Source organism: Sinocyclocheilus anshuiensis, unplaced genomic scaffold (assembly GCF_001515605.1).
Source record: "Sinocyclocheilus anshuiensis isolate Anshui unplaced genomic scaffold, SAMN03320099.WGS_v1.1 scaffold799, whole genome shotgun sequence".
Lineage (NCBI taxonomy): Eukaryota > Metazoa > Chordata > Actinopteri > Cypriniformes > Cyprinidae > Sinocyclocheilus > Sinocyclocheilus anshuiensis.
Window position 1 is genome coordinate 185,561 of NW_015548231.1, and position 27,440 is coordinate 213,000.

The window sequence follows — 27,440 nt, forward strand, 5'->3', positions numbered from 1 at the left end:
GTTTATTATAATGTTTGTAAACATTTCGTGTCGGCATTAGGCCTATTTCTGAATGAAATAATAAAATGCGACTTACGTTTTTTTTTTTCATCTAAAAAAAGCAATTTTTTTTAAAAGCATAGCGTATTTCAACAATGCAGCAAACCTTTTTAAATATTTTGATAAATTACTACAAATAAATAAATGACTTTTTTAAACTGTTTAACTGATTGTATTAATTGGTCAAAATTCTTCACGGTCGGTTAACGGTTAACCGGTTAAAATGAACATCCCTAACTCGATCACGTTGGCACATTTGCACCCATTATTAGTTTTGAGAGTCAAACTTGCATTTTTCCTTGTGAGCCGTAGCTGTTTTTTCCACACGAGGTAATTACGAAGAGTTTGACAACAGAAAACTGATGTCAAGATGATTTGGAAGGACTTCATGCCCTGAAAGCCATCCAAAAAGAAACTCAGTTTATTGTACCATCGTCAGCAGAAAGGTTTCTCTTGATGGAGAAACGCTGTTTGGGTGCAATTCAACCTCTGCCGACTGTATTGAATGGGAAAGATCTTAATGAGATTAAATCAAGAGCGAATTTACAGAGGTATGAAGTTGAACTCGTACCCATCTCACCGTTTCTGCCTCTGCGGCAGATGTTGATGGATAGTTTAATTTCGCTAGGATATTAGATATATATTATTAGATATTATTAAAGAAGCGTGCGCTGTTCATTTGAATATAGAGATAACTGTGTAGATTGATTGATTGATGGCCATGGGGTGAAATCACTCAACCACTTTCTTATTAAAACCAGTGAGAGCGAGGTTTTCGCTCATGAATATCGTTATATTAGTAAAACTTTAATTTCCTGCTTTATATATTAATCTGTTTTTAGGTATTGTCTCAGCTGGTATAGTCCTAGTAGTTCCCTGGTCGTATGATCAAACCTTTCTTTCTGGAAATCGATAACAGAGAGTAGCCTTTCTGTATCTATAAATAAGCTTTTACAGAAACGCATCTTTCGCTTTACCCACTTTCCCTTTTTTCCCCCTGTGGGCTTGGTGAGGCAGTTAGTTGGATGGATGGGGCAGGACATGGTCCTTGAACTTATCTCTCTGGAGCGTCCAAACAGTGGGTCATTAGGTACAAACATCTCACTATCTCTCAAGGCTTAGGTCACGGCCTTGTTCTCATATGCTAGTTTGCCTTTTGATAGGACGATACTAAGTTCATGTATGAAGGAAACATGCCCATGTTTAGTATATTGGGTTTGTTTATGGGATTTGTGTGTTGTTTAATTCCCTTTTCTGATAATGATCAAGAGGCCATTGCCATCCAAACACTATGTTTGTCGTTTTTTGAGGTTCAGTTGAATTTTAACACAAGTTAGGGTGGGTGTGGGGCGAGGCAGGACCTGATATGGACCTTGTCCCAGATTCAGCTGTCACACATGGTATTGTTCAAAATGAAAGCCCTTATGTCCACAGTAGAACACAAAAAAGTGTCTAAACTTACTAGCTGCTTTTACCTTCACCAGCAGAATGGGTCTCCTTCATCTTGTGCATTTTTTAAAATCACTGGTACTTTGAAAAATGAATAGACCAATTTACCGTGGCTGCTGAGAAATATAGAATAGAAAAGAGTGTCAAAAGAAAATGTCTTTGTTAGTTGTGAAAGTGCGGTGAATGGATTGTGAATGCTCCTGTCTCGCTGCTCTCCTACTGAGCTCCTCCTGCGAGTATTGAGTGTTAAGGAGGTGCCATTGTTCTGGAAGAGCTATTATATCTGTGCCCCTGGTAATCCACAAGTCCTATCCTCTCTCCCCCACTCCGTTCCCCGAGCTGCTCGTACAATGCTAATGTTCCCAACAACTGTTAACGCGCAACACCTGCGGTGGAGGCTGTTTGATTTTCTCCTTTATGGCATTCCTTTCTCCCCTGTCGCTACATAAAAGGCTCAGCCCTCGTTGCTTTCGTAGGTGATATTGATTAAAAGTGTTGGAAGAAAATCCAAGCATGGAAATGGTGTCAAGATGCGCCGCTATAAATGGAATTTCAGGATAACGTGTGTTGTTGTTGTTTACTTGACCTTTGCTATGCTGTGGTTTCCATTTCAGCAGCTTTATCCTCATCCAGATGAGATGCCGGGCTGCAGCTTGTTGATTTAGCCGTTCCGGGGTCTTTCCAACTCTGGCGTCTCTGCAGCTTCTAGGAGATGATGATTTCACAGCCTGTTGAAGAGCTTTGCCTTCTCCGTAGTTCCCGATGCTTTGTAATTAGCAAATTGGTTTGGATAGTTTGGCCTGTTGAAAAAAATCCTCGTTTTTATGTGCTGTTGAAGATAGAGCAACAGTGAAACGCTTGAAAGTGCAATTAAACTCCTTTTGAGCATTTGAAGGGACTGTTTTTTCCCCCCTTTAGGCTGAAAGAGATACCTGTGGACATGTTTGTCATTTCATGGCTTTGAGTGCAGAGTAAAACGGCAGATTGAATAGTGTGTGTTCAACTTCACATCCTCTCTGCTTCATAGCTAATCGCACTAGCGAGCAGGAATCATATTCAAAGAGCGCCCTTTTGAAGGGCAAATTGTTCTTCCTAAAAAGCAAATGGCTGTGTAATCGGCCTCCTGGGCAGATTGATTTCCTGCTGGTGACAGTGGGGGATGCTGGGAAAGCGGCCCTGCACGCTGCTCCTGAAGGACGGAAAAGTTTGCCCAGGCATCACTCGTTGAGAATTACGGGAGTGTGTTTTTTAAAGAACTTTTCTGGAGAATTCATAGTGCATCCTGTTCCTCCTTGTAAAGGGAGCAGTTCAATTTCCATGAGTTACGGCTTCGTGTTTTCAGTTAGTGACTTTGTACTCCCTTCACTATTGTTTCTCTGCCAGCATAATTCAGCGAAATGCTTTCAGTGCAGCTCTGTTATATGCCATTGCAGATATCTTTGTTCTTTACCCCATTTTTGCGAACGATTTGGGCAATATCCTGACTCCCAGACCCTCCCATGGTTCATTTCATCATTGTGACATGCTGTAATGAAACCAGCGTTGCAATCCAAAGCTGCGGTGTTTAGACTATATTTTTCACCATTACTTAAAGAGATAGTTCACCCCCCAAAAAATCTCAATTTACTCACTCTCATGTTGTTCCAAATATGTTAAAAGTATGTTTTAAGAAACGTTTGTTGCGCTTTTGCATGCAAGTAAGCATACATCTATGTGCTGTTCTCTCCACCCATAAGCCCATGAACTTTACAAATTTATGAATGTGACTTTAAAAATATATATATATTTTTTTTTATATTTTTCAAAAAACGTTAGTCCAGCATTCAAAAGTCTTGACAAAATTTCTAGATAAAGATGATCATTTTTAATTTGATTCAAAACATTCAAATTAAATCTGAGTTGCAATTTTGCATCCTGTTTGCTACCTTAATTCACATTCAGTTTAAATTCAGATATTTTTTAGAAGCATTGTCAATTCAATTGACTTGAAATATGAAGCATTAGTTGTATAAACCATTTTTTGGTGCCTTTCTGCCCTTTTTGAAACTTGACAGCCTTGCTATGCTTTCTTTTCTTCACATTCTTCAAAATATTTTATTTTGTATTCCAGGTAACTCATTCAGTTTGGAACAACATGAGGGTGAATAAATGACACCAGGATTTTAGCTTGAATCATTCCTTTAAGGCCTGTTTGTGTTTCCTGCTTTTTATTATTTGCAGCCTGGTCTCACACAAGTGTTACATCTCTCACGACTTGAAATCCATAGCTTATCTTGGATCATTGCAACTCTCCTGTTGACCCTTAAACTATGTCAGCCCTGTTATTATACAGAACGGTGTTATTGTTTGAACATATGGAGCTCACTGATAGGACATGACACATGCATGAGATATGGGCTTACTGCAGCACAAAACAGAGTGCCTGATGTTCTCACAGAGTGGAAAGTTCTCCTAATCCCCCAGGAGGGTAAGACAGGCTGCGCTGGAAGTCAAAGCTCAATCATCCGTCTGTCTGTCGGTCGCCTTTCCAATAGTATGCCTTTATCCTCTGTATTTAGTGCTATTGAAAGAGACACATACACAGCAAATGGGCTGTGAAAAGTCAGCTGTTGAATTATTTCGTGGAGGTACGATGAATACAGTAGACGTATTTTCGCTTCTATTTACGAGCGAGGTTGTCTGGCAGAGGGGGTGACTAGTATCATACTCCCACTGTGCTTCTGAGTCTTATTTATTAACGTTGTGGTGGGCAGCCTTTAAAGTGGGGGAAAAAAATTGTGTGCTTGCGTTTCTGTTCCAACGTATTAAGGCTATTAAAATGTAGTGAGAGCCTTAGACTGTGACCTGTTTACAAATCCTGTTTAGTTTACAGCCAGGGAAAATGGGTTTTGTCATGCGGTGTGGTTGAAAGTTTAACACATTTAATTACACTCTTAACCGTGACCGCAAAGACAAAAGTTGGTTCTGTTTGCATTCAAAGCTGGTTGCGTAAATCAGGCTAGTGACAATGAACAAAGTGTCATTGGCGGTGACTTAGACGGCCCTGAATCTCTTGAAACACACGCAATCTATATCGTACATGCCGTGCGTTTCATAAAGGCAGTTAGTCAACTTGTAGTGTTGTCGAGAGGTAATGAAATTTCCACCGACTGCAGGAAACAATGCCTCCGGCCTCAGCCGTGTGCGATTAGCAATCCCACACCCCCGCTGCCAAACTTCACACTGTGTGCTGGGAATGCAGAGCGTTATACTAAAAACTCTGGAGATTTGTATCGCACATTGCCAGGCGTAGATGTTTAATTGTTGATGGGTCGGAATACAGTAACTCTCTCCTTCGATAGGTTCGTGATTGAAAAAGCCATTGCATAGGGCTTTTCCCCGATGTTAATGTTATTGTTCGGAGACTGTGGCGAACAGCAAAGCAAGCACACGGCTCTAATGTAACGCCATTATTTCTGTACAGCGCTCCTCCGCTGTAGGCTGGGGTTTCTGCCATTCTTGGCCAGTGTTATTGCTCTTGTCAAAAGGTTCTAAACCAACAGTGATATTAGGCCCTCGGGCGTCTACTTTTCTGCATGCCTTCCTCTGCTCAAGCACGGGAGCCCAGGATGAAGACTGGATGGACACACACACATGCACGCACACACACCCAAACCTCTGCTTTATTACCTCCTGCCTGCTGCTGGAATTGCTTTCCTCCCTCGAGTGAGCCGGGCATAGGCAGCTTTATTGTGTTAACCTATCTGTAGTAATCACTTTTATCTCTCAAAGATGTCATGTATAATTATGAATCCGCTCTCATCCTTTGAAACCTGCCTAATGGCTCTTTCATCGGTCAGGCATATGAGAAGCCAGGCATTCGTGGACTGCCCGTTTGCTCCGAATCTAATCAAAAATGAGTTTGGGTTGGTTTGAGATGTGACGCATGTGCTACAGGCCTGATTTCGGCCATCATCATGTGCAGTTACCCTCTACCGTCCATTCAGTTTTGCTTTTTTTTTTTTTGGGCTCTTGCCACTTTTTACTAATAATTAACAAGCCTCCCAAAATTATGAAAAAAGGCTGAGGCATTTTAGCTGTTGGTTCAATAAAGATTCCAAAAGGATTCAAGTCATTGTTTCTTTTCCAGTCCCTATTTGAAGAAAAGCATTGGGGAATCATTCATTTTAGCATGCCATGTCATTTAATTTAATTGCTTCATTTCAAACAGGTTCCAAAACAATTGATTTGTCTAGTTTGTATGTTTAAGATGCATACGTGGCTATCTTTTCAAAATGCTTTTGCATTATCTGCCTTGTTGATGAGTTAATGCTTACTCTTAAAAACCCCAGACGACGTCTTCCCAGGGAACTTTGGCCTTTGATATGACAACTGCTGCAGGGTGATGAGGACATCACGATACTGCCCTCATTGGCTCATTTCTTGTGTTCATTTTGTGGACTCTTTTTTTGTGGACATTTTGTGGTTTTATTAACATTTTGATTGAGTTGGTGGAACTGCTGACCCTCCACGGACTAATGAATTGCCTGCGTCGCTTAAGGGAGATGAGAGGTTTGGCAGATCCGGTTGGCCCAAAGCCGAGTGTTTTAACTCCAGAGCTCACTTGCTGAGAAGGTAGACAAGAGAGGCTTTCAAAAGAGTTTTTATTGTTTATAAAATCCCACATTTGCAACCTCCACTGTATGCGTGACTGCGCGTGCGTGTGTGCTTCTTGAGCCTGACCCCAATTTACACGCTGCCTTTTCTTAGCGAAAGTCATTGATGTTCTTTTTGCTTGCGCCGAGTTTCAGGCATAATTTGTGTGCAGCCAATTATCTCTCCAGCTTTGAAGACTTTCCTCTTGCTTCTCCAGGTTTGGATGAAAATTAATTTGGAGCTTCCCGAGAGCCTTAAAGCCCAAATTAGACTCTGGTTTAAAATCAAGGATCTCTTGCTTTTAATTTGACATTTCTGTTTTGATTTCTTTTAGGCTTGGAAACACCTTAATTGCAGTTTGAACCATCTCAAATAAGCAGATTTTTTCAGTGGCCTACTGATGGAAATGTTCATTTGTAATTTTTTTTTAATATACATTTTCTTTATTATGTTTGCTTAGGCTCATTCTGGGTTTAGCTTGGTCTAGCATTTGTCTAGTTAGTCTTAAAAACACACTTGCAGAACTTTGAACTGGTAATGGTTTACTTTGTTGCGTTGGGCACATTTGCTGGTCTGTTATCTGTCTGGTGTTTACAAGGGTTTGAATGTACACAAGTTATTTGTTATACTGATAGATAATGGTTAGAGGATCTGGCTTAATTATTGATAAATGTCATTCTGAACTCTTTGATGGTTCACAGTTAATTTCCGACATTTCTGTTAGTTCCATCAAGAAACATATTAGATGTAAATGCAGGCCTGGTTTTAAAGTAAGCCATCATCTCATTTGATTTGCATTTCACATTACAATCAGCATGACTACTGTATGAAATTGCAGACGACGGTGTGATTTTGGATGTGTTCTAGATAGGGCTGCACGATAAATCTCATGCGATATTTAATGCGCATCTTGTCAGAAAGCCGGTTCTGTAATCAGCGGTAGTTCTTTCTCCTCATCCTGTCCCTCGCTCAAGCGGCTCTGCGCCGATTCCATGGGATCCGTCTGTGAGACCGGCTGTGACAGCTCTCCTGTTCATGGAGTCAGAATGCAGACATGCTGAAAACAGCGCACACGTTCTAACCTCCCATGTGTGCCTCCTCTGGAACATCTGTCCAGCTGTCAGCTTGTCGCAGCCAATCAGATTGTGCTCATGGCAGTAACTGTGGAAGTGTAGCTGAAGTAGTCTGTCTGCGTGTGTGTCTGTCTCTCTCGGAGGAATATGAGAGTGTGTTGGAGCATTGCTCTGTGCTTTTATACCAAAAATGCGTGCACACACACACTCCCTCTGTGCCTGTTTACCAATAATGTGCAGAGATGTGAGCAGCAGATGGTTCCTAATTTTTATTTTTTCTCTGTATGATTTTTCATGTTTAATCCCGATTTCCAAGTAATGCTGTCAGCTTATATCATTTTCAGAGTGAATTTAATAGAAAGTGGTTTGAAAACTGTGGGGCGATCCACAGGTTTTTTTTTTTTTTTGGTTTACTTTAAGTAGTGGTGTATGATTGCCAAACAAATTGTTTTTTTTTGTTTTTTTTAAACGGATCTTTTTAATGATTTTGTCAAACTGAAACTATTAAATGAGTGACATATTAGGGCTATAGGCTAAATAAAATTTTATAGACGCAATCTATAAAACTTATTTGAAAGCATTGTAAAAACAAAAAAAACAAACCATATTTGAACTGAAATTAAATTAAAAAGTTTTTTTTTAACCTTTTCATATTGAGCAAATGATGTTAAAGGCATTTTCGGTCCATGAAAAATACATTTGACTATCTATAACTCATTTAAAAACATAGTAATCAATAGCAGTATTGAAGAAAATATTCAGTACTACTAAAAAAAACAATTACTTTTATGTAGCGAATCAATAGTTTTTTTTTAACCTGTTCACTGAATTGAAGTGTTTTTAGTGTCATGTTTTTTTTTATTCAACAAAATATTTTTCACTACTCAAAAAATATGTAATCTGAGTGATGAATCAATAATATTTAACCATTTCCATAAAAAAAAAAAAAAAACGTTTTAATGAACCAATAAATAAAATGCTTAGGTTTCTCATTTTAAGTTCTCCTAAGATGTCTTTTTTTTTTTAACCCATTTTTGTTCATAGTTTGTTTCCACCTAAAGTTAGGCTACGTTTACACGACAACGATGTAGTCAAAAACGGAAAAGTTTTTCCCTTGCATTTTTTAAAAGTTTCACGTATACACGACAACATTTTTAAAACGATTCGTGTTTACACATATCCACGAAAACGGCCAAAAACGCTGTATTACGTATGCCAGGCCAGTAGTTGGCGCTGTCACCTTGTTAGTAAACAATAATTTACGGTAATCATAGCACCTTTTACTTGACCGCTTCTCTGAGAGACTCCACTCTGAAGTCCCATCCCTCAACAGTGGCACAGGATGGCGCTTCAGATAAAGGAGGAGAATTCTATTTATGTCCGCCTGTAAACAAAGTCCCAGCGAGGGAGAGCTAATGGCCTGGAACTGACGAGAGCCTGCAGGGATATCTCACTCTCCTTCTCCCTCCCTCTCTCGCTCATCTTGTCACCCTCTTTTCCCCTCGTCCTTCCAGTCATGGTGGTAGTAGATGGGAGAGTCAGGCTGAAAGGATCCGCATCGAAGCAGTCAGTTTTCTGATGTGAAAAGAAGGGCTTTCAGGTCTTCGGCCCGAATGGAAGACCAAGCGGTGGAGCGGAGGAGAATTTCTCCTGGGAAGAGACTGTAGTGAGAACAGCTGTCGAAAAAAGTTACTTTCTCGCTTTCCCACTTTCTTTGGCCCCGTCTCTAGGTTCAAATCCACTGCACATCAAACATTTATCATACACTTTTACATCAATTCCTCTAGATGTTGGACCAGTGATGTTTCTGAAGAGCTTTTGATCTTCGAAGCCTCTAAGTTCTTGACGGAGCGAATTGAATTTCTCGTGACATATGGTTGCGATCGTATGCTTAAAGTATATTTTTGATTGGTCCCGTGTGGATCTACTAAGTCTCGTACATTTAGTTTTTTTTTTTCTCTCAAATTAATTACCGTCTTTATTTTTGAATGACATCTGATTGATGTTTCCTACGAGGTGACAGCTGCTGGTTCTTGGGGAAGGCTTGATTGATCCGCGCTGATGGAGCAGAGACGAGCCATGAAACTCTCCCATTGAGTGTCACTTACGACGTGTCTTGAAGCGCCAGGCCCATTCTGTTCTCTCTCTCGCGTGCGAGTGACAGACTTGTGCTGGGTATTGAAACGGGGATTGTTAAGCAGACGCTCGGTGGTAAAGCTTTGTTTTATGATTGAAGGGCAGAGACGGCATCTTCGCGGCAAAACCTGAATTCTGCGCAAACTTCTCCCCTCCCCTTCTCTTCACGTTGACACGTTCGCTAACCCCGATGACAAGCGAAATGCTGCCGCTTGTGACTTTTCGTTTTATCATTCAAATTCGTCCCATTGATGTTGTCGGCTTTGATTGACAGGCAAACTTGAGAGAGTTGCGATAGCAATCAGTCCTCATCAGCTGCGTTTGTGACCACGGACAATAGTTTCTCTCTTTCGGTTTCACACTCGTCTTTTTTTTTGTTTTTGCACGTCCCCCTCCCTGCTGTCACAGAAAACTCAGACGATTGCATTTCTGTCACGACACAGGGCTATTAATCTTTTAAATCCGAGCCAGACCTGAGCAGCATTGTGTTCTGGAATCTGAGAGCGCTCTGTGGAGACCACTCTGAAAAAGAGCGAATGGGGGGAACATAACGGACTTGTTCTCTTTGTGAAGGAGAAACCGAAGCTTTCTGAATGCACACAATATTAGAAATCCAATCTATCAGAGAGCGAGTGATAGACGAGCAACATGCAGATGGTGAGGTGATTGTGAAATCGGGCTGCCCGGTTTTACCTGATAACCCTCCGGCCCTCTGCTCGTTCGTTCTCGTCTAGCCCATTGGCCCGTTCTGTGTCACGGGGGTGTGTTTTTCTTGTCGAAAAAGTCCATGTGATTAGCTTTAACCTTTATTTTAGTAGAGGAAGGTCACTGGGTGGTCTCCGCTCTTTCGAAAAGGTTGTTGCGCTGAGGTCATGGGCTTAGGCCAGGAGATGCAGAATCGCTGTGTTTAGGCGCCCTTGGAGCGAATCATGTGAGTTCATTGCCTCGCTCAAGGGCAAAACAGCAGTGGAAAAAAACAGGCACATTAGAACAAACATGCTGCTTACAAAAGTTAACATCCTGTGTGTCCTGTGGGGCAAAGGAATAAGTAAGCTCGATTTTTATGTTTGTCTGTAATACTTCCTGCGATTAGTTTTTAGGGTTTTTATTTTTTATGCCGTACGCAGTTGCTAATGTGTTTTGGATGGTTTCTAGGGTGTTTTGAGTAGTTGTACACCCCAAATCTCTGAAATCTGATCTATTTAAGCCTGTTTCTACCACTGAATATAAAAATTAAAAAAGGTAATTGTGACTTCATCTCACAATTCTGACTTTTTTTTTCTTGCAATTGCGAGTTTACGTCTATAGACACAAACTCACAATTGACAAATACAAAATGAGTGGCTAACTGCGCTAAAACATTCAAATACATACAAAATTATGTCCTAAAATAACACTGGATGTGTTACTTTACACTTGATTACCTTAACTTCTGTAGTATTTCTTACCTGAATAAAAAAGTCAGAATTGTAAGATAAATACTCACAATTAGGCCTACCTTTTTAATTTTTTATTCAGTGGTGGAAACAGGCTTCCATACCGATCCCTCCTTCAGTGTAGGCCTATGAAATTTTTCCATCTGTTTAATCATCCACCAGGTGAAAATCATAAGTGTAATCGTTTACTGAAGTAACAACACGTCTCTCCTCAAGTCACATGATTTGTGGTATAATTCATGTCCATAACACTTGGTTTAGTAGTGGTTTGAGCAAACCCCTAACCACAAGTATGAGGGATAGTAAAAGTGACACTTGCTTTTGCAAACACTGCTAATTATGTAGAGAATTTTCTTTTGTTCTTTTTTTTTTCCGGGTCAAACAGCAGACAGTGGAGAAATCAATGCTAACCTTTCATGTGGGCTTTTAAAGCAAGGCCACAGACTCATTTTATCACAAAACCAGGAGGCAGTTCTGCCGAAAAGACTTGTAGCCTTGTAGGAGGAATTAAAAAGTATAAAACTAGTGAGTTGAGGAAAACGGCTCAGATCCTCTAAACAGCATTTTTATGGTGTGATTAATATTAGTTGAAATGTGCTTCTTTTAATTGCTTATTTGTCATTTAGCATACACTTTTAATTCAAAGTGACTCATGGAACACTGATTGAAAGTACAATCCCCCTGGAGAGTAACAAGAGGTCAGGTGTCTTATTCAAAGACAAAATGGTAATCGGTTTTCAGGAACTTACGGTTTCTCCCTTATATAGATTCGCTCTGTTTCGTGCTGATGCCCTCTCATACCCTCAGCCCCCTTCTCCCAATTAGGATGAGGTGTTCGGGTCCCCACCTGGGGAAACTCGATCCAGCGGGCTGAGAGCTCCAGACAGGGTTGGCTGGGCGCAGTGGAGCACAGAATAGTGCTACTCGATAGGGGTTTCTCCCGGGGACCGCTCAGGGATGAAACTCCATTGAATTTCCTCTCCAGAAATTTTTTTTTTTGCCTTGCAGGACTCCCAACCAAGGCAGATAAGTTGGTGCAGAACTTACTACTCCGTAAGTATCCATTGCTTACCCCAGATTCACTGTCAGTCGGCATTTGAGAGAGGAAAAGTTAAATCTTCCTGAACATCTACTGCTAAGTGAGCTTTTTATATGGTATATAAAATGTGTAAGACAACATGACACAATATCAAAACTAATTTAGCTTCCTTAATGTGATGTATTTCCTAGTCAAAATATATAATATAGGATTGGGCAGGACTTTTTTGTATCTTATTTTATTTATTTATTTATTTTAAATCTATTAATATTCCTGTGTTTTATCTGCAACATTTTTCTTTTTGGGGAACAAAAGTTTTCCAAACTTTTTCTTAAGTGAATAATAATTATTTTAGTTATGCTGTAAATTTATTTGACATTTTATTAGCTAAAAATAGCTTCTTTTTTTAAACACAATCTTTGTTAGAATGATTTTTTTAAAATTTGTACCCAGTAATCATGAACAGCTGCAAAAGTCATAGAAATTCATTGTTGTGGAAATCCCAGCATTTTTATTGTTTAAAGGGATACTTTACCTATCCCAAAAAATTCTGTAATTTCTTCAGTGGAACACAAAAAAGTACTTGGTTACAAAGTATATTGGTAACCAAAACAGTCTCAGTAAGTAACCACAGATTCCATTGTATTGACAAAAAACACTGAGATATTTCTCAAAATATCTTCTTAAGGATGTGAAAAGGGTATGAGAGTAATGACAGAATTTTCATTTTTGAGTGAACTATCCCTTTAAAAGAGCTTAAAAGGCTTTTCTTTTTGTCACGATATCATTAGGGCTGTGTTTTGGCAAGAATCTGGCGATACGATACGTATCACGATACAGGGGTTGCGATACCATATGTTGCGATACTGTAAGCAAGGCGATATATTGGGATATTTCTTATTTTAGTAATAGAATATATTTTTAGGAAAGCTGTCATTAAAAACACACCACCTCAAACCTCAGCAAAAAATCTATAGGCCTAAACAAATAAAAATTATATAACCAGAATACAGTGGGATCTGCATTTGCAATAATCAGTCCCTGTAACATTCAGTGTTATTTAACCACTTTTTTGTGCAGTATGTAAAGGGGGGAAATTAAAGTGCTTGCAGGGTTCTTTAGTTAAATGTATATGTTTAAAATGTATTTTATAAAAAAAGACCATATATATTTTTAGACCCTGCTTTAAAGGTTCACAGTTTAAGTTTACAATTGTAACATACAATAACATTTTGATCTGAACAAAAAAATTACATCTGCTTAATATCAATGAAAAATAAAGTGGTTGCAGGATTCCTAAAGAAAACAAAACAATTGTAAAACAATAAAATAAATACAGATGTTAAACATTCTCGGAACCTTTCAACTTGGATTTCACAGGTTTTTCAGTTTGTATTTATAAATACATGGAAAATACATGAAATACGTGGAATCGCCGAGACCGCGACGTGAGCACCACCCCAACTGCACAAAACGCCCCCAACACGAGAGAAAGCTGCAGCCGACCCTACTGCCCACCGCACCCCGTGCGAAAGCTCTTCACGCGGGATGCGGCAAGCGGTGGAACCGAGGTGGCGCCTGCGCCGAGGTCCCAGGGCAGACGTTACCACAAAAGCCCAAATGACGCCACACTTCAGCTTTGTACACCAACAGCGAACTATATTAACGCTAACATTAGTGGCGTGCCCTAATGCTAGTATTTCCTGTCACTGTCCAAGTTCAGAGATGAAGACTGCTCTCTAGCGGTCGGGATATGAACTCAAAACGAAACAACTGCCATTAATCTTGTATGATTTTTATTTTTATTTTTTTTAAATATTGATGTTCCGTTTTTGAGAATCGATACAGTATCGCCAAACAAAATATTGCGATACTCACTTGTATCGATATTTTCTTACACCCCTAGATATCATGTTCTTCCGTTTAGTTTAGCCAAACAATTTATCAGTCTAAATATTTGTGAAGTTTCCCAGCTTGCTGATAAAAAGTGCTGTTTGTTTTGATGATGCTCTCTCTGTCAGTAACCGTATCATCTCCGCCGGCAGTGTTTACTGTCCATTATGTCCGAGCAAACACAGCCGCCGCTGATCTTGTGTGCTCTCCACACAACCTGTCTCCTCTGAGTCTGGATCATAAAAGTGCATTCAAAGCTTTGAAATGCCCCAGACACTTGCTGCATAACTCAGCTGTGTGGAAGCATTTCGGCCCCCCTCTGCCCCGACCCTGCTCCCCGCATTCAGGCGTCTCTCTTGACTTCTCCAGCCCTTTGTTTCCTCAGGGGATGGATGCAGCGGGCGGGGAGGGTGCGAGCGGTTCGATCAATAGCCGCTCCATCTGTCGGGCCTGTGGCTGGGGCTCAGGGCGGAGACTGGAATTCGGCACCGTCTGTGGGGTGTATGCAGGGGGCTTGTCACCGGATTCTGCTTGAATGGGGGCTCAAGGGCGGTGTCCTCCCACCAGCCTCCGCTTTTGTGCCGTCTCCTTCCTTGGCGTGTGTGGATATATGTGTGTGTGTGTGTGTGAGAGATGAGAGGCGTCTATTGTGTCATTTCACAGGCTCCCGGGAGACAGGGTCACCTTGTCCCCCGCACAAACGGTGCCCTCTCTGGATATTTGGGCTGTGTTTTATATACGAGGGCCAGACACCCAGGCTCTGAGCACATCTATCTCTCATCTCAGCCCTTTTCAAATTCCCCCTATTGAGAGAGAAAGTCTGGAACAGGGCTTTCAAAGGGGACATCTGAGATAGTTGCACAGTTGACATCATTCTTCCTGCGAGACACTGGAGAAGCTCTGGATCTGTCTGTGCAGCTGAAATCTCCATAAACTGTCCTTTTAGGACACTGAAGTCTGTATTTGTGTTTGGATTGTGAAAAACTGTGCTGGCCATTCAAGGCACAGTGGGTCTGTTAACAAATCAGAATTGGTTTCCCTGTTTAGTTTCCTATTAAATGTCTTTTATTTTGTACGATTTAGCTGCACATTATGCTATGTTTGCTTTTAGAATCTTAACTCTCTTCTTTCTTGAAGCTATTTTTAGGTTATATAAAACCATAAATAATAATAATAATATTATAGCAAGTCAAAACATGTTGGATAATAGTACCATGATTTTATTCCTGCTTTCTATTTAATTTAATTTAGTACTGCATCACATTACATATATTTGTTTAGTATTTGTCAAGATTTTTTTTAAATACTTTTATTCAAAAAGGGTGCATTAAATAAAAACTGACAGTAAAGTCATTTAATAATGTTACAATAAAATCAGGAGGCTGGAGTAATGATGCTGAAAATCCAGCTTTGCCATCACTGGAATAAATTAATAATAAATAAAATAAAGTAATAAGTTTTAACATATAATAAAATGTTATTTGAAATTGTAATAATATTTCACAATATTAAAATTTTTACTGTATTTTTGATCAAATAAATGCAGACTTGGTGAATATGAGAGAATTCTTTCAAAAACATTTTAATTAAAATCTTACAGACCCCAAAGTTTGTATGCAAGTTGGTACTGGTATTCCCGAAGACGTTTTTGTTAAGACCTGCATATGTCTGTGTGATTACGTGCGCCAAAACTTTGGCTGTTGCGACAGCCGCTTTGCCTTGATCAGTGTACTATGACGAGGATTGTGGTCCTTGGGGAGACTTCTCCCTGCTGTTATTTAGTGGCATTGGCTTCGCATGAAGGATGTACAGCGGCCCCAACCTCTCTGGCTCCGGCTCTCTCATGGCCACTGATGCAGTTTTTTCAGTGCTAAAAGACCCAGTGCTCAGATCTGAGCCTGTGTTTTTTCCCCCTAAATTTACTATCAAATTGACAGAAAATACAAAATACTTTGCCAAGCGTGTGTCAGCATGCTTATCTTTTGCTCTCCTATCTGCTTGGTCCTTTCTTTGATCCCGGATAGCTCACAGTTTAGGCTGACCGTTCTCCAAGGCTGTTAGCTGCTGCAGCAGCATCTTGTCACGTAAATCTCAATTAACTTCGGTTCAGCTGTCAGAGACCACACCGCTCCTAAATGAGCCCTTTATTGCCTCATATCTAATTGTGTGGCTCATTAAAGCCGCTAATCAAAGAGACTCACATATCCAGCAGCAAGGTTATGCGGTGCTAAACTCAGAGATGCTGAAAGCTTTCAAACGAATAGCATGACAGCAACTCTGTAGCGCTCCAAACTTTTTTGTCCTTGAAGTGTCTTGAAGAGAAATGTTCCAGAAGGACTTTAACCCTGCTTTGCCTTTATTCCCAACCAGGTTCACAGTCTATATGGGTGACTCTGACAAAAACATATCCAGATCACATTTCACCCTCCACTTTATTCTTTCCTAAAAAGCCTTTTATGGGTTGAGATTTCAGCCAAAGATTGTTTTTGCAGTAAAAACATTTTAGCTGTGGTCAAAAGATATGTTTTTAATAATAATAATAATAATATAATGTTATTGTAATATAGCACTACTAATGCTACTAATAACAACAACAATCATTATTGTAATGCAATAATAGTAATAATTTATAATAATTTTGTGTGTGTATATGTAACCATTTAGTATTATTATTATTACAATAATAATCATTATTATTGTTTATTATGATTTGTTTTGTTATTTATTGTTATTATATACAAAATATTTAGAAGTCTTTCAGCTAAGATTATTTTACTTCTACTATACAAAGTACATTTTATTTTCTCATTGAAAAATATGATTATTTTTAATAATAATAATAATAATATGATTGCTATTATTAATATGACTGTTTTTGTTGTTGATTATTGTTGTTTTCATGCTAGCAACATGAAAAATTAAATATATAATATTAAATATAGAAATGGAAAAATATAATAATAATAATAATTATTATTATTATTATTTAATATAGATTTTTTTGTTTGTATATATATTTACATCCATTTCATAACAATTAAGGACATTTCTCCAACAAATTTTAATTCATTTAATATTTAATTTAATTAAATGTGTCCGGATTAAGCCATTATTCCTATTTTTGATTCTCATTACGTTCTTACACAGTAATTTTTGCACTATATTATAGTGAGACAAACTCTGTGATGGTGTTTTTGATTGCGTGTTGACTTTAAGGCAGTGTTTTACAGATGCACTAGGTTTAACCTGCAATGTCCTCAGTATTAGGTAGCTGCAGTTTTGCTTTGCCAGCACAGGCCAGCCCTGCTTTCTTGCTGGTGCTCCCAGAAGAGCCCTGGGTATCTTTCAGCCTCTGTGAGATTGGTGTAGAGAGGGTTGTGCTGGTCACAGAGGGCTTCGTTTGCTCTTAATGGAAGCACTCCCAGGCTATTTCCTCAAGCCAGCCCAGAGCTAATTTGAGACAAGGCGGATGGGTGTTTGCTGTTTCTATGTGCTCTTCCCACCTCGCATGCTTTTATCACACTGTTTTAGTAGCTGAGGTTTGGCAGGGAGGGAGAGAGCGAGCGGAAAGGGACATCTGCCTTGTGTGTCTCCTGGGTTCTTCTCTTTTACTCTCAATTAAGAAGATTTAAACCGATAGTGTTTGTCTTTGTCCACATTAAAGAGGGAGCCTCAGCAGGTGTGTGTGTCTGTGTGTCCAAATAGACACGGCTCAAAGCCTCTCTCCATCAGGCGGGGTTCGTTTGAGAGTATGGCGGCTTTCAGTGCGGGGGAGAAAACTGCAGTGACAGCACAATGAATAAATTGAAAAAGGCTTGTGTAGTAAATTGTCTATCGCTGGTGACAAATGATCTGATAGGAGCGTGCGGAGGCTGCAGACACCGCCGTCCCAGCAGAGCTGTGAATAACTGGCCTATCTGTGCGCTGCTTAGCACACCGGCCTTGCGCGCACGCTTAATAATTTATACGCTGTGAAATATTTCCCCCCTGCACAGATACGCCGGATCGTTGGCAGGCGGTGGGGACGAGCTCTGGTAATGTCCCTTCTGTCTAATTTGGGGGACGGTGACATCCAGAGGTTTCTCTCTCTTTTGTTCCCTCTGGTTTTTGTTAGGAAATGCCCTTGATAAACACCTGCCCACGTAAGTTTCACTCAGGCCTATATTTAGGAATTAGAATGACAGGAAAATAAATTTACTGAATTGTAATTTTGAAGAAATTCAACCGTCTGTCTGTCGATCAATCTATCGTTCTGTTGTTCTATTTTCTGCTCTGTCTCTTTTGCTCTATCGTTCTGTCACTCTATATCTGTATCTATCCCTCTGTCTGTCTGTCTGTCTGGATCTCTGTAACTGTCTATATATGTCTGTCTATCTTCCTGTCTATCTATATGTCTGTCAAGATCTATCTATCTATCTATCTATCTTAGGGTTGGGCGATGTCTACCAAATTGGCATCGGACTACAGCCTGTTGCATTACAGTACATGAAAGTTCGCTTACCACATACACAGAGTAAGGAGAAATGTCTGATAGGATGATGGCGAATGATTTGCAGATCCTGAGCACCAATGACAAACATCTAATCTTGTCAAATGTGTGGAGTTCGCTTACCACATACACAGAGTAAGGAGAAATGTCTGATAGGATGATGGTGAATGATCCTGAGCACCAATGACAAACATCTAATCTGGTCAAATGTGTGGTAAGTACTGCTGCTCCATAGTATAGTGTCCTTGTGATCGCGAATCTCAAAAGTGAAAGTGAAAGTAAAATGAGAGCGCGCAATCGAAAGCGGTTTTAATAGCGGCTCCCTGATGCCCGCAATTTATATACAGTCGCCTATACTTACCCAACGATATAATTGCAAGAAAAAGTATTGAAATATTTTTTTTATCCTCCCATCTCGTAGGCTATTTATTCCCTTTAGGGTTTCCGTAGTACACATAATTTCGAACACGGAATTGGGATGCGGCGGAATGCGGGGGGTATGGGGGGGGGGGCTGTCAGCCATCGGCGATGGACGATGGCATCGTCTATCAGCCCAACCCTAATCTATCTTTTACTAATATTACTATCTATTGTCTGTTCTACCGGTCATTCAACTTCTCACCTATAAACTTTGAGACTTTTTTTTCCCCAAAACTTTGAAACTTAAATGAATTGAAATTCTACTTGCATTCAAATAGCAGTTCTGCATCCTATTTGGTACCTCAATCAAATTTTCTTCAAACCGAACAATTAAATTAGAATTTAAAAGGCTCAATTCAATTCTGAATGTCGTCCCAACTAAGTCGTTTAAGTCGTTTATTTCTACATGGTTCATTTGCATGAGCTGAACTTTGAGTGTAACTTTTGTCAACTTTTTCACATTGGCCACATACACTCAAGTCGCCGCAAAACACTAACTCTCACTAAAAATGACTTTTGGTGGCTTTGTCACTGCAAATCGCTGTCAGTGTGAAATGAAAAGCCCCTTTTATGCTGTTGTGGACATGATGAAACATCATTCTCGCAGGCTTTTATCATTTCTTAGGCTAAATTTCTCACTTGTCATCTAAATCTCTGTTCAGACTGAAGGCTGTCAGAAATCTAGTCCATCCTCTATGGAGGTGTCCTCTCGCTGTGAGGGGTCCCTTGAGCCCTGGAAACCAATTAAAATCTCTTCCTGTTGGGTCAGGTCGATTTAATGCGGCTGAACTATTTGTTTGTTTGTTAGTTTGTATCCACACTGTGTGCACAGACTTCTGAAGGTCTTCAAGTTGCTTCTGCATGTCTTGGCCGTTTTATTTTTATTTTCTTAATAAACTGGGGTTTTTGAGGTCCCGTTTGGGCCCTGCAACCAATTATGCAAACTATAAAAAATTTAAGAGGGACAGTCTTTTATAATTTAATCCTAAAGTAATAGATTCTGTTAAATATGCATGAGCTTGGCTTTATAGATGAAACTGGAATTAATGTCTATCAGAGACCCGACCAGGAAGACACAGAGGAAGGGAAAGAAAAGGAGACAGGGATATCTTATCATTATTCTAATAGGGTATGATTGCCGTGGACAGAGAGGCAGACTGTCTACGGCTAGACGGGACGGCCAGTTTAATCGTTGCAAGTATTGAGCACATTTACTCAAACTGGGCAAGCTGAGATGCTGAAAACCGATCCAGCCGTCCACTGGTTCGATTGTCTCTGCTTTTTTTTTTTTTTTTTTTTTTTGGACAGCTTAATGAGGAAGTTAAGGAGCGTGCATCGGAAGGTCAGGGACTGCCGATCAGAGAGGGAGTCGTATATCTCCACACAAAGTCTCCTCACCCGTATCCTGTACACTCAATCTGTCAATCTCTCGTCAGCTCTGCTTACCCCACCGTCGGGACACACGCTTTGCTTGCCATACAAACAGATCCTTTCTTGTGGTCTATTTATGGTAAATTCAAAGAAGCAACGCTTCTCAAGGTCTTCACAAACGTTCTAGACACGTGTGAATCGCCCTATTGCCCTGTTATTTCCTATGTAAACGGTAAACCGAGGCGCTCTGTTGTGGGCTTCCACGGTACAGTGGATGTAGCTAATTGCGCATTGAGATCTGGGCAGAAGAGAAGGTCAGTTGCCGGTCCTTAACTTCCAGCCTGACGCCGCCATTAATCCCACAGCGAGTCAGGCTCCGCTCTGCACTGCTTGCAGGGCAAATGTTTCATCATCAAATGTAATTTCTCTGAATGCAGCTTATGAAATATTAGATTATTGGCCGGCTGAAGTTTTGCCTTGGAGGTGGAAGTGCTTTTTCTCGTCGCTGATGTATTTGGTAGCTTGTGGCATCAAGACAAAATGAGTGGACGGTGAGTACGAAGATCTCTGTAATAGCTGAACTACAAGAAAAATACCTGTTTTAATATGAACGCAAAGATTTATCAAATTCTTCTAACATATAGGTCTTTTATCTATGTCAGGTGTGGGGTAATCTATGGCCCACCAGACATTATGATCCAGTTGTAAGGTTCCCCCTTTCTGAAAATATAAAGTCAGCTATATATTTTCATAAAGACTCGTTTATACTGTGAAATATTTTTAATTTGATTTAATTGTATTTTTTATTGTACTTTTTAGAGCCCATTTTTTTATCATTATATTTTTCATTTATTCTGTTTAATCTTTTTATATTAATTTTAGTACAATATTTTTTTTTTTGGAATCCCTTTTTATTTTTTCAAAATTTCCACCCATTTTAAATTGTTTTATTTTCATTAATGCTATACTGAAATATTACATTTTATTTTAATACATAGCTTATGAATGCACATTTTTGTTCTGAACCCTTATTTTTATTGTGTATTTTTTTATTTATTTTCTACAGTTTCCGTGTACTCTCTAAGCATCCAATTGTGACTCATTATAAAAAGTGCTGATCTTGATTATTTTCTCTAAATTGATTTTTAAAGCTCTCTTCTACTGCTGTATGTTAATAATTATATATGTCTCATTTGTGTTTTAAGAGAAACTTCTGAGACAAAGGAATAGTTCACACAAAAATGAAAATCAATTACCCATCTACAGAATACAAAAGGAGACATTTTGAAGAATTTGTGGTCCCAAAAATGACATAAAAGTGCTCAAATTTCATTTGCATTTCTGCATATTTAGACCTGGTGTGTCTCAATATACATGACTTTTGTTATCATTCACATCAAACTTGCAGCAACCGTCTTAATGCTCCAAGTCTAAAATAATATGGGCATGCGCAAATGAGATTTGTGAGTTCCGCTGGAGGGCATGATTTTCATTTTTGGATGAACTATTTCTTTTAACAAAACAACTGAGAACATGAAGTCTCCTGAGCTCTAAAAGAGCAACCTCTGAGCACTATTTTTTCCCCCTCTGGGTGTATGTGTGTTTGAAGTGTGAATCCGGCGAGCAGACAAGCTAAAATGTGACACCCGGGATTACAGGAGGGCAGTAGGGCCTACAGGCATGATTTTGGGATATCTAACCCCTTTAATACACCGTGCCATATCTCGAAACCACGTTTAACCGCCAACCCAATCCCTTCCCTCGTTTTCAGCAGAAATGCATATTAATATATTAGCGAGATGAAAGGTTTGTGGATTCGCTCAGCAGTTAAAAAGGAGGTCGAGCTTTAGTCTCCCGCTGGTCTATTTTATTAAATTTTTTAAGTCAATGGCCACATCCTCTTCGCAGTGTAATTGAATCGGAGACTCTGTGGCTGTGGGCAGCATCTGCGCTCGGAGCAAAGATAGAGCTGCTGCCTTTTTTATTATTTTTTTTTTAAACTAATCCTCAGATTTCTCCGCTCACTGAGCTACAGATCACTCCGCTGGGTGAAGACAATTACCAGCCTGCTTTTTCATGCTAATGCAATCTCTAACTAGATCTCTTCCTAAAAATGTGGGGGAGAGAAAGCGAGAGATAGGAAGAAGGAAAGGTTTTTTTTAGATTAACATTTAATTATGAACAGTTCCCCGTCAGCGAAGCGGAGGGATCAGGAGAGGAGGGCAGCACACAGAGGGAAAGGGCAGGCAAGTAATTTAAGATGCTGAACTCTGCTTAGGGGATGTGTGTGTGTGTGTGTGTGTGTGTGTGTGCCATGCGGGGAGAGAGAGAAGGTCAGAGGGCACGTCTCATCATAAGCAGGGTTTTGCATGACTGCACCTATGCTGGAGTGCCTACGTGAGAGGTTTCAGGCCTGGTGTTTGTTTTGTGCTAGGATTTTATGATATCATCCTCAGGATAAACAGTGTTCTTGAATAAGCGGAGTTCCTCCGCCTCATTGGATCAGAAACTCTAGTCTCGGATGAATCTCCCAAACCTCACTTGACCTCATGATCGTCAAGCTTTCAGCGGCGATTTTAGAACGCTTTTCAAGACTAGCAAAGGAGACTTCACGAAGCCCTCTAATGTTCTGGGAGAATATGACGTTGGTTTGAGAGTCACATGGCTGAGTGTGTCAGGTAGAGTCAGTGTGTGTGTGTTTGGAAGCGACCTGCTTTGTATGTCATTTTGCAAAGCAGCTGTGTCTCGGCAGCAATGAATGGGATACCTTTCCTTGAAGACTCCTGTATGCATATCTGAGACTTATCAAAAGATTGCCATTTCACACACATTTCCTTTTTTCGCGGCCACCTTCACGCGCACGTAAATTACACACATACCTCTCCTTCAGTACCTCATGTCTCTTGGAAGGAGGATGATAACGCGGGTCTTTATCAGGACGGCTGTGCGATATGGAAGGTGCCGGATATTTCCTGCCACTGGGGCAGGCCAGGGCCGTTATTTGCTCTCTCTCTGATTATTGGACAGGAAAATGATAAGCTCAGAGGAAACGATGTCTGATAAAGAATATATATTTGAGTGTGCACATCCCTGCGCATGTTTATGCTTAGAAGGTTCAGTGGGAGTGAATGAAAAAGTGGTTGGGTCATTGGGTCATAACTATATTGTGTCTTGGCAAAATAAATTATTTTTCTTATTAATTATCTCGATGGGATATATACAGTGGTGGCCAAAATGATTAAAACACCTGACAGATCTGAAAATATTGACCTTTTTTTTTTGCTTACAAAACATGATTTCATTTCAAGATGTTCATGAAACATGCAGATGGTTGCTCTGAGCACAACAATATACCAAATAATTAATATTTGGTGTGTCCAGCTTTTGCAGCAATTACAGCAGCACATCTCTCTGGCATAGTGTCAGTATTTTTCCTGAGAACTTCAACACTAATGTTATCCCATGCCTTCTGCACCTCAAGCCAAAGGCTTTCCTTTGAATGTACAACAGATCTATCCAGTTTATTTTCCAACTTGCCCCAAAATTGCTCGATGGGGTTGAGGTCCGGACTTTGAGGGGGCCAGTCCATCATTTTCAAAGTTCCAGCAGATTCCTTCCGTCGCAGCTAGTTCCGGCAATAGTTTGTTTTATGGGTATTATAAGGGCCAATTCAACAAAAACAACTCATTTCTAGTACAGTTGTATACTTTTTGTGCTTGCAAAATGTGTTTTTACCAGCAATTGATTGTTCTTCACTCAGTGGTAATGGTAATTGGAATTGAGGTCAGCATGCCTGCAAGTGCATTCTGGGATACTGTCGAGTGTCCTCAGAGAACACTGATATGGTATATAGAGGTTCAAACTTTTTAGCTTCATTTATTTTCTATGGATTTGAATTATTGATGGTACGTTAGGTTTTTATTCATCATAACTGAATGTCAGTGTGTATGATTTACGTATTTGTCATTTTCTCACTCCCTTGTTCAACAACGGCTCATCTTTCAGACTTCAGCCCCTCAGGCTGTGATGAAACAGCACAAACAATGAACAAAATACGGCAAGAGAAGACACTTGAATATTCACACTAACAAATGAATGCCTTCAGGGGGTGGGGGTGCTGGGCATATAATAGGCCATTGTTTTCATTTTGTGTTCATCCTAAACGGGGTCCTTGTGTTATGTGAATGAGTTCAGATGTGTGATGAACAGTGTGATGGCCAGCAATGTGCTTTTTTTAGTTTAGCTGCTCTTTTCTGTGGATTGTTACAGTTTAACAAACAATCAATTGCTGTGATGTGTCTTTATTTAGATGTGTGACCTAGAGAGAAGGTCAGAGGGCACGTCTCATCATAAGCAGGGTTTTGCATGACTGCACCTATGCTGGAGTGCCTACGTGAGAGGTTTCAGGCCTGGTGTTTGTTTTGTGCTAGGATTTTATGATATCATCCTCAGGATAAACAGTGTTCTTGAATAAGCGGAGTTCCTCCGCCTCATTGGATCAGAAACTCTAGTCTCGGATGAATCTCCCAAACCTCACTTGACCTCATGATCGTCAAGCTTTCAGCGGCGATTTTAGAACGCTTTTCAAGACTAGCAAAGGAGACTTCACGAAGCCCTCTAATGTTCTGGGAGAATATGACGTTGGTTTGAGAGTCACATGGCTGAGTGTGTCAGGTAGAGTCAGTGTGTGTGTGTTTGGAAGCGACCTGCTTTGTATGTCATTTTGCAAAGCAGCTGTGTCTCGGCAGCAATGAATGGGATACCTTTCCTTGAAGACTCCTGTATGCATATCTGAGACTTATCAAAAGATTGCCATTTCACACACATTTCCTTTTTTCGCGGCCACCTTCACGCGCACGTAAATTACACACATACCTCTCCTTCAGTACCTCATGTCTCTTGGAAGGAGGATGATAACGCGGGTCTTTATCAGGACGGCTGTGCGATATGGAAGGTGCCGGATATTTCCTGCCACTGGGGCAGGCCAGGGCCGTTATTTGCTCTCTCTCTGATTATTGGACAGGAAAATGATAAGCTCAGAGGAAACGATGTCTGATAAAGAATATATATTTGAGTGTGCACATCCCTGCGCATGTTTATGCTTAGAAGGTTCAGTGGGAGTGAATGAAAAAGTGGTTGGGTCATTGGGTCATAACTATATTGTGTCTTGGCAAAATAAATTATTTTTCTTATTAATTATCTCGATGGGATATATACAGTGGTGGCCAAAATGATTAAAACACCTGACAGATCTGAAAATATTGACCTTTTTTTTTTGCTTACAAAACATGATTTCATTTCAAGATGTTCATGAAACATGCAGATGGTTGCTCTGAGCACAACAATATACCAAATAATTAATATTTGGTGTGTCCAGCTTTTGCAGCAATTACAGCAGCACATCTCTCTGGCATAGTGTCAGTATTTTTCCTGAGAACTTCAACACTAATGTTATCCCATGCCTTCTGCACCTCAAGCCAAAGGCTTTCCTTTGAATGTACAACAGATCTATCCAGTTTATTTTCCAACTTGCCCCAAAATTGCTCGATGGGGTTGAGGTCCGGACTTTGAGGGGGCCAGTCCATCATTTTCAAAGTTCCAGCAGATTCCTTCCGTCGCAGCTAGTTCCGGCAATAGTTTGTTTTATGGGTATTATAAGGGCCAATTCAACAAAAACAACTCATTTCTAGTACAATTGTATACTTTTTGTGCTTGCAAAATGTGTTTTTACCAGCAATTGATTGTTCTTCACTCAGTGGTAATGGTAATTGGAATTGAGGTCAGCATGCCTGCAAGTGCATTCTGGGATACTGTCGAGTGTCCTCAGAGAACACTGATATGGTATATAGAGGTTCAAACTTTTTAGCTTCATTTATTTTCTATGGATTTGAATTATTGATGGTACGTTAGGTTTTTATTCATCATAACTGAATGTCAGTGTGTATGATTTACGTATTTGTCATTTTCTCACTCCCTTGTTCAACAACGGCTCATCTTTCAGACTTCAGCCCCTCAGGCTGTGATGAAACAGCACAAACAATGAACAAAATACGGCAAGAGAAGACACTTGAATATTCACACTAACAAATGAATGCCTTCAGGGGGTGGGGGTGCTGGGCATATAATAGGCCATTGTTTTCATTTTGTGTTCATCCTAAACGGGGTCCTTGTGTTATGTGAATGAGTTCAGATGTGTGATGAACAGTGTGATGGCCAGCAATGTGCTTTTTTTAGTTTAGCTGCTCTTTTCTGTGGATTGTTACAGTTTAACAAACAATCAATTGCTGTGATGTGTCTTTATTTAGATGTGTGACCTCTCTACGCTTGGGCTGTACAATCTGTCTTTTCCAATTGGTTATATGTAAATGCTTTGTAAGAAGAAAATAAGCCCTGCACACACACACACACACACACACACATATATACTATACATCTAAAGCTCACTTTATATATACATACACAAATATATACATTTCTGTAGCTTGCATATTAATTAATTTATTTTTGTTTTAGTTTTATTTAATTTAATTTGATTTTATTTTTGGTTAATGTTTGTTTTATACTGTTAAACATTGGAGCGCATGCATTTGCGTGGCTGCTTGTTAAAGCCGAAGAAAAGAGTCTGGGTGTGTCGATTGGATTAACTTGTTTGGGCTTATTAAGAGGGGAGACGCACAGGCCTTTTAAACGCACTGCATGGGGCTCTCTGTCTCTCACACACACACACACACACACACTCACACTGAGCTGGCAGGTCACCATTCAATTAGGAAGAGAAGCCCCCCTCCTCTCCGTCCCCTCGTCTTTTGCAGATAAATGCAAACCTTTTTTCCTTTCTCCCTCCTTTGCATCAGTGTACATACATTCCCTATAGGCCGAGCCTGTATTGGTCATAATGGAGGATTTTATAGACAGGAAATCAACTTTTAGCCACCATGCTTTTTGTCTTAGGTTCTTTTAGCCTCACTAACACCTCTCTTCGTTCTCACCTTCCCCTTACTTTCCAGCCTATCGATCTATTCGGCTCTCCCACAGAAGTGCACTTCAGAGAATTCAGGGGGCTCAGGCCAGCGTGAGGTTAATTCGCTCGCCAGAGATCTCGGCATGCATCAGACAAACTAAGTGCGTGTCTACCTGAAACTGTATATTGTTACAGGTTCAAAAGCACTTTCATTGCGGAAGCTGATTTATGCACAGGGTACTTTGACTTAAGCTGCATGTCTCAGTCGGAGATTTTTAGAGTGTCTTTGTCCTAAAAAGTTGTAGTTTGTCGGTTCACACTGAAAGCAAAAATGCCGCATGGCGCCACCCAATCGCAGTCAATCAGAACACTTGCAGTTGTGTAAAACAAGATGTTAGCCCTACAAGAAAAACTGGCAGCAAGTGCATTGTGAATCTAGCAATGCCCACTATATTGGTACCATATCAGGTATCATCCTTCTTTTTTTTTTTTTTTTTTT

The 27,440-nt window shown here is 40.0% G+C and overlaps 1 protein-coding gene across 3 annotated transcripts in view; it reads left to right on the forward strand.

The window, feature by feature from the left end:
- Window positions 1-27,440, forward strand: part of LOC107654618 (protein FAM222A-like) — a 66,457-nt gene that overhangs the window by 4,869 nt on the left and 34,148 nt on the right. Inside the window, exon 1 of one of the 3 annotated variants that reach the window (XM_016441776.1) lies at window positions 16,149-16,160. The exons of the other annotated variants lie outside the window; for them this stretch is intronic. The gene's annotated coding sequence lies outside the window, so the exon portion shown is untranslated. Of the gene's footprint in view, window positions 1-16,148; window positions 16,161-27,440 lie in introns of those variants that run through there. 3 annotated transcript variants of the gene reach the window in all.